At 40.0% G+C, this 15,227-nt stretch overlaps 1 long non-coding RNA gene across 1 annotated transcript; it reads left to right on the forward strand.

Annotated features, from left to right (window-relative positions):
* The first annotated feature begins 429 nt into the window (after positions 1 to 429).
* On the forward strand, positions 430 to 12,821 carry LOC110348171 (uncharacterized). Its single transcript, XR_002393160.2, has 3 exons — positions 430 to 6,449; positions 6,568 to 6,707; positions 10,906 to 12,821. It is a non-coding gene; the product is annotated as an uncharacterized LOC110348171 (long non-coding RNA).
* The last annotated feature ends 2,406 nt before the right edge of the window (positions 12,822 to 15,227 follow it).

Genomic DNA, 15,227 nt, shown 5'->3' on the forward strand with positions numbered 1-15,227 from the left:
ATTAATTTCTAAAAATCTATTTTGGATTAATACTAACTTAATTGCAGTAATATGTGGAAACTTTTCTCCTATAAAGCTCTACCCTCTTTATGCTTTTCTTGTTGCTAATCTTATATATCTTATATATATATCTTATAATCTTATTGTTAATCTTATAACATCTTTATATGTTGTGTATGAATAAATATGCTATCTTAGCACAGGTTCCTCCAACAAAATACAGGGAATAAATGGATTAAACAACAGAAATATATGTCTTACTTTTCTAAAAGCTGAGAAGTACAAGATCAAGTTGCCAGCAGATTTGTTTCTTCCTGAGCACCATTTTTAGGGTTGTAAAAATCCAGCTTCTTGCTATGTTCTCACACGGAAGGGAAACAGAGGAAGAGAGAAAGAGGGAGGGAGGGAGGGAGAGAGAGAGAGAGAGAGAGAGTGCTCTGGCCTATTCCTCTTCTTAGTATTAAGTCCCTAATCCAATCATGGGGTCCCACCTTCCTAACTTTATCTAAAACCAGATTACCTTCTAAACACTCCACCTCTAAATACCATCACAATAGGGATTAGGACTTCAACATATCAATTTTGGAGGAAAACAAACATTCAATCTACAGTATATAGATTAATAATTATAGTTTATGCAGGAGTATTTTGAATGAGATAGAAAAAAGGGAGAGTTAAAAGTAAAAAAATACATTAATACTTACTTTTGTATTTAGCTAAAATTACCTTTCTGGTTTCCCTTACTTATTCATGTGGATTCGAATTATTCTCTAGTATTCTTTTATTTCAACCTGATGGATTACATTCAGCATTTTGTGTAGAACAGGTCTACTTGTGACAGACTCCTTCAATTTTCATCTATCTAGAAATATCTTAAGTTCCCCTTAATTTTTGAAGCATAAATTTGCTGAATACAAAACACTGCCAATTAGAAAAGTTTACCTGATCTTTGGTTCCAGGGTTTTTCTTGAAGATCAATCATATAAAGAATTAACGTCCACATAACAGACCTTAATTTCTCTGTCTTCAGCTCCCAGGTCCCAAAGGTCAAGTTAATATAACATAGTCCAAGGTGCCAGCCAACAAGAAACCATTCACCATAAATCACATTGGCAGAATGAACCATCTGGCGTGGGCCAAGGCCCTTGTCATGCAGAGGTGCTACTCTTATTAGGCAGTATATTGATAGACCTGAGAAGCTGGTCAAGGACCAGTTTTGAGACTTTGGCATCTTCAGGGCTTGGACAACCAAAAATTGCTGAATTAATCCTTTCTTAAACATCCACTGACACATTTCATCTCTCCAAGAACTTTGTGAGGTAAGGATTTTCCAAATAGTGCCCCAAGAAATGTTCAAAGATACTCCATTAAAAGAAATATTTATTGGTCAAATAAGTATGGAAAATCCTATAGTCTATTACCATATTGAATAAACATGGTATGTATAATAGTTAACTGATGCTATCAATTTGAGTAAGTGGCCAACTAAGTTGGATCAGCATAGTTCTGGTGTGGCTGAGGGATTTACTGAAGATTTGCTGGGGTTTACTGGGTGTGAATGACAGCAACCAGTGGGCTTGCTGCCTAAATGGTATAAGAAGGAAATGAAGAAGGAAGGCTCGCTTTAGTTTTTTCAGAGGAGCTCCAGTCTTCACCCTCACCTTGGATGTCGTCTCCTGGCTTCCAGTACAAACTCTTCGGCCTCCAGCACAGACCCTTCAGCCTTCCACTGAAAACTCTTCAGCCTCCTGGTACAGACTCACATGGGACACTACAGTGAGTTGCAGGCCTTCGACTGGATCCTTAGGATCTCCAGCTCACAGATAGACCTTTTTCACTCTCCCACACCTGACTCTGGGTAGTTATTGTAAGCCAATCTTGTAAACTCTTATATGTCTATCTTGCATTAAATCTGTTTCTCTAGTAAGCACTAACTGATACAGTCTATATTAACATATTAAAGCCTCTGAGAAGGTCTGCAGAAATAAAACCTGTTTAATTTTGTTTAATCCAACTTTTCATAAATACAGTTGTATATGAAGTCTGTTTTTCAAAGGAACCCCTAAGTTCAGGGTGGTTTTTTTTTTGAGATTGAACATTGTATAGTAAAATAGCAATGACCAATTTTACATAGAAAAATTAAATTTTCACAGTTGGAGTAATATCATACAGCTAGTAATTAACAATGTGGGAGTTCAAATGGTCTGGTCTGATTCAAAATCCTACTCTTTCTATCATTCCAAACAGGCTTACAAGGATACAGTTTCTAACCTGAGATCAGAAGTGACACTTAAAAATAAGAAATGATCTACTGGTTGCTTCTCACATTTTAAAACTACCCACCTTTGATATGTACATGGGCAAAATGTCTATTATTCACAAGGGGTGATGAAAAAATATGGAGAATATTTAAATTTAAAAATTGATTACAGTAAAACACACATTGCCATTATTCTCCCTCAAAATATTCCCCCTTTCTATGAATGCACTTATCCCATCATTCTTGCCACTTTCTGAAGCAGTGCTGAAAGTCCTCTTCCCTGAGTGTCTTCATGCGATGTGATAAAAAATATACCAAATGCTGGGTCTTGTGCCATCCAGTGGAAGGGGAGGCTCATAAAAACATGATAGTATGTCCTCAACATCATATTCACCAGATCTGGCATTGTGTGACTTCTGGCTCATTCCCAAAGTCAAAAGGACCAAGAAAGAAAGGTAAATGTTTTGAATCAGTTCAGGACGTCAAGGCAGCCACAACAACACAACCAAAGACAAGAAAGAGACCTTCTAGAACTGCTTCAGAAAGAGGCAAAAATGGTGGGATAAGTAAGGGGGAACAAGGGGGAACATTTTGAGGAGGATTAATGTCAATGTGTCTTTTATTGCAATAAATTTTTTAAAATTTGAACATTTTTGTATTGGTTTATACCTCATAGTTTGTACATTATAAGGTTATATTTACCAGAAGAAAAAAATAAAGTAATATGTGAACAACAAAGAGTTTGTTGTGGGAGATGTGCAATTAGAGAGCCCATGGAAGGCCCTTGAGCAAATAACATTTAAGCAAACACTCCAAGACAGTAAGGGAGTAATCCCTTCAGATTTGTGAAGGAAGAGTACATTAAGTCAAGATCACTTTCTCAAAAATCCCTTTGGTAGTTTTTTCTGGTTTTTTTCAAGATCAAGCAAGGATGCTGATGTGTTGGTAGGCAATTTAAGGAGTTTAGTTTAGGTTATGTGAAGATTGAGATGTACTTTAGACATCCAAGTAGAAACAACAAATAATGAGGTGGGTTCTCAGAAGTGAGTTCTAGGTTGGAGATCCAGCAGTGAAAGTGTCAGTATTGATATGATATTTAAAGCTATGAGACTGAGATCCTCCAGTAAACTGACTTCATGAATGTGGTTATGTGACAAATGAAGCCTCACTCATTTTGTATGTCAACTAGCCCAGGTTCCTGAGCTCCCAAGGCTAAGGCCTGGCATAGATACCTCACCTTGCAATTTTCCCCTTGTGACCCCTCTTAGGGGACAGTCTGCTGGCCTTCCTCTCTGCACTGCCATCTGAATTGTTGTATCAAAACCTTTTTATGTGCAGGATTTTTTCTACGAATCTAAAGTTCATAGAGAAGTAAAAGAACACTCCTGTGTGCAAGAGCTCACAGGCTCACCAGGGCAACTATATGTGACAAGTTAATAGCAAGAGAGAACATCAAAGCAAAAATGGCAAAAGAAAACATAACCAAGGGCCAAACAAGAGCTTTCTACCAGCTCCTGTCCCCTGCCAACCCCTCTCTTTGGTAACTGCTATAGCCAAGAGTTCCAGTCCTTTGGCTTTGAGCAGAATGAATATCACTTTGCAGACTTCACAGATTCATGTGATGTAGTTAAAAGATTCAGTCACTTTTGAAGCAGACTGAAGCTTCACATCATGTCTCTCCCACTTAATTGCTCTATGACTTGGGAAAATCAATTAACCTTACCTAGCCATAGTTCTTGTTTCTGTAAAACCAAGTTGAACCACTTTTCTTGTTTGATTGTGGTTGAGGATTACCAAAAAGATATGAAAAAGCCTGGGAACACAGAAAGCGAAAGATAAAAAGTTGCTCTTCTTCCTGATGCATTCTCAGATCCTTCCATCTAAGCCAATAGGCCACAGCCCATGGGCTTAAGGAATTTGTTGTGAATTCAAGTTGAAACTTGGGCAGTTTTCTCAGCCTCCTCAAAGCTATTTGCTCTTCTGTAACATATATGTTTTAAAACTGTGATAACTTGATCGTGTCAACTTGACTGGCTTGGGAGCTGCCCAGGGGGTTGGTGGAGCTCACTTCTGGGTGAGTCTGGGTGGGTCATGGAGGTGAGACCTTGGGTACTATATCTGCTCCCTGGCCCCTTCCTCCCTGGTGCTGTTCCCCTGTGCTCTGCTTCCAGGCTGTCATGAACTAAGCAAGCTTATTCCACCAGGCCATTCTACCATGATATTTCTGCTTCGGAGCCAGTTGACCATGAACTGAAACCATGAGCCAAATTAAACTTCTCCTCCTTAAAGTTGTGGGTGCTGGATATTGTGTCCCAGCAATGGGAAGGCTGGCTAATACAAAAATCCATTAGGTTGTTGTATTAAGTGAGACTGTCAGAAAGTATCAGACACATAGGTACAGCTCAAAATCACTTCATCTCTGCCTGATACCTGCATCTGTGTCACTCAGCTCCCCCAGCTTATGGATGAACACAGTGAGGCTCAGTGGAAAGCAGCTAAGGGCTGAAAGACTTGATCCTGTTCTTTTCTATAAAATCAGTCTTTTGATAATAATTTTAACTAAATCCACATCTCTAGCCCTGGTGAATTATAATTGTGGGGTCTTTATACCGTTTGGTAAAATGGTTGTTGGAAAACTAGCATGCCATTCTTAGGATGAGGGGAATTGATAGAGACAATTCATATCTGTTATTCCCTTTAAACCTCACTGCAGCCCTGGATCTAGAGCAGTGTCCTCTCAGAGGTTGTGACCCAACCATAGTTTACGTGGTAGGATGTGCAGAATCAGGACGGCTCTGCTCAGAGTAACTCACTAGGTCTCATCCAACCTTCCTTCCCCAGCACTGACCATCCTGAGCTTGAGGCTACTTACCTGTATTTCAATTCTTCCACTGCTCTCCAGAGTTTGGTTTGGTGGTGAATCTATGGCACGTGTGCCACAGCAGGCTGTTCGTAACATTGAAAGCCCTAAAAGCATCCCCATCACTGCCCTAGAGCAACTCAGGCAGGCTCTCCAGTAACCATGAATGTCATCAGGTGAGACACCAGCCTCTGATGGGGTCTGAGCTAAGCCAACTGTGAAGGCCACATGCTTCAATTCAGGCAGCATGAGCTGAATAAAAAAGATTCAGTGCCGGGATCGGAGAGGGCAGAGAGAGAGAGTCCCTCCTGCCATGCAATTTCTGATTAATCAGACCTGGCTCTCTGAATAGAAAGTAGATGCCACTGTGGGGACTGCCAGATTAAGGAAAATAGCAGAGATGGCTTCAAACTATAGCAGTTTCTGCGAAAGGGATTTGAAGAAAGCACACATAAGGTTTTAGACATTTTATTAGTAGAAGGCAGAGGCGGCCATAACTTAACCTTATTCTTTTCAGAGAAAATCCGCCTGATATATGCTTCAAATAAACATCTCCAATCTCCATGTAAAAGAAAACCCCTAACAAATAAACAACAACAACAACAACAGAAAAGATTTGGGGATGCAAATTATGGATTGGAGGTTTGATTAGCAACTGGACTTGGAAACACAACCTGTATTTATAAAGCATATTCTTGCTCTCCCTCTCAAAAATGTAAGATCACATATTCAGAAGGTCTTGTATGTGCTAGACACCCTGTATAAAAGTTGACTGTCTTGTTTAGCTTTGCTTTTTCCTAATTATCTTCCGGATAAGGAAAGGGAGGCAGAAGGAAGTCACCTGCTCTGGGTCTTACATTCATCAAGGGAAGGCACTAGAGGAACAAGGTTTGACAGAAGAGGCTTTGGTGTCTGTTTGCATTCTCAGTCACTCATCCCTATATTACAGTGGAGGAAACTGAGGCACAGACAGCTTAACTGACTTTCCCAAGGCACTGTAGCCAGTAAAGATCAAAGTGTAATGTAGGGATGAGAAAATAAACATGCAAAGGGTCAGTGGCCAGACCCTATATGACAAGAAAACTCTGATGGCTATGATTTAGAGCCAAAGTGTTTCCCCAACATTTCGTGTGTTCAGAGGTGGAGATTTTGGAAGGTGATTAGATCATAGGGGCAACATACTCATGAGTGGATTCATCTATTGATGAGCTCATAGCGGAATGTGTTGTCAGAGAGGGGAGCCTGACTGGAGGCAGGTTACTGGGGATGTAACTTGGAAGGATGTATTTTTGTTCCTATCTTCCTTCTCTGTTTTCTGGCTGCTATGAAGTGAGCAGTTTTCCTTCTCCCTGCCCTTCCAACCCTGTTTTCTGCCTTAGAATCAGCTGATCATGGACTGAACCCACTGGAAACTATAAGCCAAATAAACCTCTCCTTTAAATTGTAGGGGTCAGGTATTTTGTCCCAGTGACTGGAAAGTGACTCATAACTGACCCTTCACCTCTGCAGCCACTGGCCTGGGACAGTCAGGACATGGACAATAACTGGCAGCTGCCTCAACCACACCCTCTTCCTTCCACCTTGAAAGTAAGCTGAGTTTTTAATTTTTACACTTTTAGTATAAAACTAAAAGTGTAAATAAGGATCAAAATTATAATTGTTATTGTGAAATAGGAAGAAAACATCTAAAGGTGTAGGGGAAGTGGGAGGGTAGGGGAAAAGAAAAGATATGAGAAAAGGAAAAAAATGGAAGCAAAGTCTTTATAAATAGGGAAGGGTGGAGGGGTGAAGGGAGGGCAGTGGAATGGGGAAAAATAAGAACCAAGATACATCATGTAAAGGTACAAGATCCCAATGATGAGTGTAACTGTATTGTCTACCTAAAATGTACCTATAAACTTAATGGAAAAAAAAAACTAAGCTGAGAAAACCACAGTGCTCCCCAAATAAACCATATCGGTTGCCCTGCTTGGAAACAACTCACCTTCTGCTTCTGTAGGCCCAAAGAGTATATTCAAAGCTGCCCTATCTAAAGCAACAGCTTCCCCTGATTCTTCTCTCCATTCCATAAATGCACACTGCTTCTGTCATTTCATGTGTTCTGTTGAGTGGGGCCGTCAGTGTCTCACCTGATGGACACGCCTGAACCTCACTTCTTTCCCTCTCTTAGTGCCAATCTTCATAGGGATAAACTGGACCCAAGTCAAACAAGATCCATTGCATTATTCACTTTTCCATTACTGGGATGCAATACTTGACCCCCACAAGTTTAAAAACAGAGAGGTTTAATTTGGCTCACAGTTTCAGTGGATCCAGTCCATGCTTAGCTGGCTCCAAGGTAAAAATACTATGGTGGAAGGGCACGGTAGAGCAAAAGTGCCTAGTTCAAGGGCGTTGGAAAGCACACAAGGAAACAGCACCAGAGAGGAAGGGGCCAGCAAACGAATGTGGTACCCAAGGACACACCTCCATAACCCACCCAGACACACCTAGAAGTATACTTCACTAATCTCCTCAGCAGCTTCTAAGCCAACAAAGTTGACACAACCAAGCTTAACCTTCACACTCATAATGGCATCTGCCAGTATAAATAAGTTTACCATGAGGTGGGCATTGGTAGATTCTTAGGCTTTAGGACATCCACTGGGATACAGAGCTGATTCTTTAGAGACCTCATCAACCACAGGAGACAGGGGCTGATACCCTTGCTCTGACCAGCCCTGGATAGCTTCCATATGTTCCCTTTTAGTAACAGCTTATATGAATTACCAAAATGAAATGGAGAAGTGAATTAGGAGCTGTCAGAGACAGACAGTGTATTACCATACGAAAGGCTCTTTGAGTCAGGTGCAGGGGCACAGGCCTGTAATCCCAGCACCGAGGGAGGCTGAGGCGGGAGTATCGCGAGTTTGAACCCAGCCCAGAAAATTTAGTGAGTTAGTGAGACTCTATCTCAAAATAAAAAATTAAAAAGAGCTCAGTGCAAAGGTCTTGGATTCATCCCCAGTATGACCAAGTTGCATGAATGAATGAATTAATTAATTAAAAGACTGTTTAAAGACAACAGAAGGAAAGACAGAAAAATGCCCCCAGAAGATGAATGTTCTAGTTTCAAGTGATGCTCCTCCCCTAGAAAGAAAAAAACGTAAGAATCACTGAAGACATTGGAGTTCAAATATAGGGAATAAGAACGTGTAATAAGGAGGTGGTGAATTCTCTGTTCTACATTAAAAGTTCATATCGCTAAACAGGAGACAGAAGCTGTGAAAAGAGGCCGTGGAAGCCTGTTAATTGGGAGAAAGACGGATAAGCAAATATTTTAAACAGAGAGCTTTAACAGTCAAGCTAGCAATAAACCCTATTGTATTTTTACTCTTTTGACACATATTCTAATTGGAGCCTTGCATGCCTTTGCAGCAAAAGCTATGGCTCACTAATTCACTTTCATTTGCCGGAATAAATAATATTTTCTTGTTTAAACTGCTGGACTTGATGAAGTGTATGGAAGCCCTTTAATGAACTCCCTTTCTACCCAAAACAGTCTAGAAGGCAGAGAGGACAAGCCTGGAGCCCCCTGGCTCCCACAATCTCCCAAAGTGGTCAGGAAGCAACTCAGCCTGTAAACATTTGCAAGTGGAAGGGTGCAGTTCGTTCGCTGCCAAAGTGTTGCGCTTGTCCCTGCCCACTCTGGAATGACTGTCCTTTATTTTGGGCTGAAAGCACCATAACTACCTATACTTCAGAAAGAAAATCTTCTCTAATGTAAGCAAACAAAGAAAAGTCACCAGACATTTGACAAGTTTCAGGGGTTCAAAAGAGAGGAACTTTATTTAAGGAATCAAAGAAAATCTCTTTCTACACAACGGAATAACAATGCCCAGATACAAATAATGTATTTGAAAAACATGTTTTCAGCCTCTTAACAAGATTTGAAAGAACACTGTACCTCTGAAAGACAATTAAGATAATGAGAAAAAATTACCTGAATATGAAAAATCTTGACTAGGGGATTTTTTTTTTTTTTTGGTACCAGAGATCGAACTCAGGACCTTGCACTTGCCAGGCAGGCGCAGTGCCACTGAGCTACATCCCCAGCCTTGTCTAGTGGATTTTTAAATGTATGAGCTCTTTCAGATGATGATGGTCAATGACTGTCCCCATTAGAAGAAAGAGACTTTGCAAAGGGGAGCTTGGGCTGAAAGGACCAGTGTTGTTATTAGTAGTCACATGGGCATCACCAAAGCAGTACTAAAGAGAGCTCATCTAGACTTGGCCTCCACCTTTGATATTCTGTTGCTAAAGAAAGGAGAACTAGAGTCTAATCAAATATTTAAACCGGACCACCTAAGGAAAGTCAGGTTAGGAGGAAAGAACACATTAGTTGACACCACAGGTTGCAATTTTAGTACTAAGAATAGGATATTTTATAAGACAAACAGCTAGCATAATGTGAAAAGCAAGGCAGGAATGGTCTGCCCTAGATTAGAAGGAATTTATGAAAAGGAATAACTGGACCTGAGGTGGGGACAGCAGAAAGGGGGCTTTGTCTTGGTTCTACCAAACCACAGTAAAAGAGGTTTTAGAAAAGTTCAGATTTTGATTCACAAAATTATATATTGTGCGATACCAAGAAACTTTTGTTAATTTTATAGGCATGGTGGTTATGTAAGAAAATGTACATCTTATTTTAGACTTGCATACTTCAGTGTATGCAGTACACATACTGAAATATGCATACTTTAGTATATTTTAGATCTGCGTACTTTATATTTAATACATCAGGGGGTGTTTGAGAGTATTTTAAGATATCATAACAAAAAGATAAAAGAAAAGTGTTGCAATTTTTAAATTTGTGTTGAACTTGGGTGCTGATAAAATAGGGAAGTGTTATATTTTTCCTCTCATTTGTTCTTGAGGTCTCTGGAGAATAGCTGTAAATTCTACACCCTGCCCAGATAGATCTCTAGAAGTGATTGTGGATGTTTATTTCTAATGTATCTTTGACAAGATGCTCTGTATCCCAGTGGATGTCCTAACGCCTAAGAATCTACCAATGCCCACCTCATGGTAAACTTATTTATACTGGCAGATGCCATTATGAGTGTGAAGGTTAAGCTTGGTTGTGTCAACTTGGTTGGCTTAGAAGCTGCTGAGGAGATTAGTGAAGTATACTTCTAGGTGTGTCTGGGTGGGTTATGGAGGTGTGTCCTTGGGTACCACATTTGTTTGCTGGCCCCTTCCTCTCTGGTGCTGTTTCCTTGTGTGCTTTCCAACGCCCTTGAACTAGGCACTTTTGCTCTACCGTGCCCTTCCACCATAATATTTTTACCTTGGAGCCAGCTAAGCATGGACTGGATCCACTGAAACTGTGAGCCAAATTAAACCTCTCTGTTTTTAAACTTGTGGGGGTCAAGTATTGCATCCCAGTAATGGAAAAGTGAATAATGCAATGGATCTTGTTTGACTTGGGTCCAGTTTATCCCTATGAAGATTGGCACTAAGAGAGGGAAAGAAGTGAGGTTCAGGCGTGTCCATCAGGTGAGACACTGACGGCCCCACTCAACAGAACACATGAAATGACAGAAGCAGTGTGCATTTATGGAATGGAGAGAAGAGTTTAACATGTCATGTAGGGGAAAGGAATTTTCTGAAACATACATGCTGAACCAACAGGGAGAGAGAGGGAGAGGTAGAGAGAGAGAGAGAGAGAGAGAGAGAAGTATCTTTGGTGCCCCATGGAGTCACACTGTGATTGAAAGATGTTCACCATGGAATATCTCTTCAGTCCCTGCAGGTGCTGGAATCAGTGGGGCAAGTCAAGCACATTGCAGCCTGTGATTCAGGCAGAAATGGTCCTGGCAGGCAGTTGTATAAGGCAAACATCTGGTCAACCCTTGGAGGAAGTGGAAGAATTCAGGACCCACATAACATCAAGGCTAAACTAAACTTTGCCTCTGTTACAAGAAAGACCAGCTTAAACAGGAAATGGATGTTGAGGCAACTTAAAATTACAGAGACTCACTAAAGGAGGTTGATTTTACTAGTTTCTCCATCTTTTGGTATGTTTGAGATGTTTATATTAAATTTTTGCTAACTATATCATGACACCTCACTCAAAAGGGACAGAGTGTTCACCATCTGACCTACTACTTAGCCACTGGATCTCAAAGTTCATTTTTGGATCTTTTAACTCTAAAACTTATCACACACGAACTTTGTAGTGTGAGATCACAGCTGTGTGGTGGGTGCTGGGCTGCTCCATCCATGTCTCTCCGGAGGATATAGAGACTATTTACCAACTTCCCAGAGGACTGCCTGCCCACATCTCAAAGCTGAATCCTCCTAGGAGCTCCCTCTGGCCAAGGGGCAGATATTGGCCCCTCCCCAGGGCAAGTTCACATCCATTTTCAAGTCCAAGTTGAGATAAAGTCCTCCTTTGTTAACATACAAGATGTGATCAAAATATATGGTAAATGTTTAAATTTTTAAAAAATTTATTACAATAAAAGACACATTGCCTTTAATCCCCCTCAAAACCCTCCCCTTTGCTTCAAACACATTTAGCCCATTGGTCCTGCCACTTTCTGAGGCAGTTTTGGCACTCCTTTTGTTGTTGTTGTTGTTAAATTCTTTTATTGGTACATTGTAGGTAAACAACACAATTACATTTCTCATTGGGAGCTTCTACCTTTACATGATGCATCTTGGTTCTTATTTTTTCCCCATTCCTAGCCCTCCCTTCACACCCTCCACCCTTCCCTATTTACAAAGACTTTACTTCCATTTGTTCCATTTCTCATCATTTTTCCTTTCCCTTCTTTCTTTTCCCCTGCCCCTCACACTACCCCTAGCCCTTTGGACCTTTTCTTCCTTTTTTACATTATCGATTATTCATTCTAATCATTGGTACATTTTAGGTATACAATATAATGACATTCGTCATTGGAAATTTGCACCTTCACATAGTCTCTCTTGGTTCTTATTTTTCACCGTTGCCCAGCCCTCCCTTCAACCCCTCCAATCCCTCCCTACATACAAAGACTTTGTTCCTATTTTTCCATTTTCTCATATTAATCCCATTCCCTTCTATCCTTTCCCCTAGCCCTCCCACTTCCTTCCCCTTTGCCCCTTTTCTTCCTATTTCACATGACCTATTATACATTTAGTCCTTATTTACACTTTCAGTTTCTCACACCAGAGAAACTATTCGGTATTTATACATGTGTGTCCTATTTATTTCACTTAAGAGTATCGCCTCAATGTGCATCCACTTAGCTATAAATGTCTTCTTTTTCTCATTTTTTATGGCTGAGTAGTACTCCATTTTATTTTTAAAAACCCACATTTTCTTTATCCAGTCTCCAGTTGATGGGTATTTGGGCTGTTTCCAAATTTTAGCTATCACAGACTGTGCTGCTATGAACATGAGTGCACATATATCACTGTGGTATGATTCTTTTAATTCTTTGGGGAAGATCCCCAGCAGTGGAATAGCAGGGTCAAATGGGACTTACAGTCCTAGTTCTTTGAGGTATCCCCATACTGATTTCCACAGTGCTTGCACCAATCTGCAAGCCCACGAGCAGTGGAGCAGGGCTCCTCTTTCCCCACAGCCCCGCCAGCATTTGTTATTGGTTGATTTCATGATAGCAGCCATTCTTTCTGGAGTGAAGTGGAATCTCAGCGCTGTTTTCATTTGCATCTCTCGGATGACCAGTGATGTTGAACATTTTTTCATGTATTTATTTGCTATTTCGAATTCTTTATCTGAGAAATGTCTGTTCATTTCAGATGCCCATTTTTGGATTGGGCCTTTAAATTTGGGAGGTCTGATCTTTTTAAGTTCTTTATAGATTTGAGATAGTAGACCTTTGTCTGAGGAAGAGCAGGTGAAGATTTTTTCCCACATTGTGGGTTGTCTCTTCACACTGCTGTTGGTTTCTCTTGTTGTGCAGAAGCCTTTTAATAAGAAGAGATCCTACTTGTTGATTGTTTGTGCTAGTTCACGGGCAACTGAGGTTTTGTTCATAAAATCTTTTCCTACACCGATGTCTTCAAGGGTTCTACCTAACCTCTGTTCCAACTGGTTCAGAGTTTCTATTTTAATATTTAGATCTTTAATCCATTTTGATTTTAGTTTAGTGCATGGTGAGAGATACAGGTCTAGTTTTAATCTTTGGCAAGTTGAAGCCCAATTTTTCCAGCACCATTTGTTAAAGAGGCTATCTTTCCTCCAGTGAGGGCGTTTGGCTCCTTTATCGAACATGAGATGGCTGAGTGTGTCTGGCATTGTTTCTGCATCTTCTAATCTGTTCCACTGGTCCTCAGGTCTGTTTCTTTGCCATTACCATGCTGTTTTTATCACAGTAGCTTTGTAGTAGAGTTGCAGCTTGGGGATTGTGATACCCCCTGCCATGTCTCTGTTACCTAGAATTGCTTTTGCTATTCTGGGTCTCTTCCTGTTCCAAATGAATTTGTGGATTGTTTTCTCAAGGTCCATGAAGTATGCTGCTGGAATCTCGATTGGAATTGCATTAAATCTAAATAGCAGTTTTGGAAGTATGGCCATTTTCACTATATTAATCCTTCCTACCCAGGAACAGGGGATGTCTGTCCATTCTCTGATATCATCTTCAATTTCTCTTTTCAGAGTGCTATAGTTTTCAGAGAAGAGGTCTTTGATTTCTTTCGTTAGGATGATTCCTAGGTATTTCAGTTTTTTGGATGCTATTGTGAAAAGAATTATTTGCCCTATTTCTCTCTCAGTGAGTCTGTCATTCATGTAGAGGAAAGCTATTGATTTTTTTGTGTTGACCTTGTAACCAGCTACTTGACTGAATTTGGTTATTAAGTCTAGAAGACTTTTGGTGGAGTTCTTGGGGTCTTCTATATAGAGTATCATGTCATCTGCAAATAATGACAATTTGACTTCTTCATTTCCTATCTTTATTCCTTTTATTTCTTTCTCTTGTCTAATTGCCATGACTAATGTTTCCAGAACTATATTGAACAAGAGTGGTGATAGTGGACATCCTTGTCTTGTTCCTGATTTTAGTGTGAAGGATTTCAGTTTTTGACCATTTAGTATGATATTGGCTGTCGGTTTTTCATAGATAGCTTTTATCAGCTTGAGGTAGAGACCATCTATTCCAATTTTTTGTAGGGTTTTTATCATAAATTCATGTTGGATTTTGTCAAATGCTTTTTCTGTGTCTATGGAGATAATCATATGGTTTTTGTCCTTGGCTCTATTGATATAGTGTATTACATTGATTGATTTTCGTATATTGAACCATCCCTGCATCCCTGGGATGAATCCCACTTGATTAGGGTGTATGATCTTCTTGATGATCTTCTGCATTCTATTTGCCAGTATCTAATTAAGGATGTTTGCATCTATGTTCATTAGTGAGATTGACCTATGGTTCTCCTTTTCAGTTGGGTCTTTCTCTGCTTTGGGGATCAAGGTGATGCTTGCTTCCAGGAATGAATTTGGGAATATTACTTCCCTTTCAATTTCATTGAAGAGTTTAAACAGTAGTGGCAGCAGTTCCTCTCTAAATGTCTTGTAGAATTCAGCAGTGAAGCCATCAGGGCCAGGGCTTTTCTTAGTTGATAAGTTTTTAATTACATTTTTAATTTCATTGGTTGATATTGGGTTGTTCAGAATTTTTAGGTCTTCTTCGTTCACCTTTGGTAATTCATATGTATCTAGGAATCTGTCCATTTCTTCTGTGTTTTCCACTTATTGGCATATAGGTTCTGGAAGTAGGTATTGATGGTCCTCTGGATTTCTTCTGGGTCTGTTGTAATTTCATCCTTTTCATTCTTAACTGCATGGATTTGGGCCCTTTCTTTCCTTTTTCTTATAAGGTTGGCTAAGGGTTTGTCAATTTTGTTGATTCTTTTGAAGAACCAACTCTTGGCTTCATTGATTTTTTGTAACATTCTCTTAGTCTCCATTGCATTGATTTCTCCTCTGGTCTTTATAATTTCCTCCCTTGTATGAGCTCTGGGGTTGTCCTGCTCTTCTTTTTCTAGAAGCTTGAGGTTCAGCATCAGGTTGTTTAATTGGGCTCATTCTGTTATCCTAATATGCATATTCAC

The sequence above is a fragment of the Heterocephalus glaber genome, unplaced genomic scaffold (genome assembly GCF_053883595.1).
Source record: "Heterocephalus glaber isolate CG9 unplaced genomic scaffold, H.glaber_assembly_v1.0 deba00001610, whole genome shotgun sequence".
NCBI lineage: Eukaryota > Metazoa > Chordata > Mammalia > Rodentia > Bathyergidae > Heterocephalus > Heterocephalus glaber.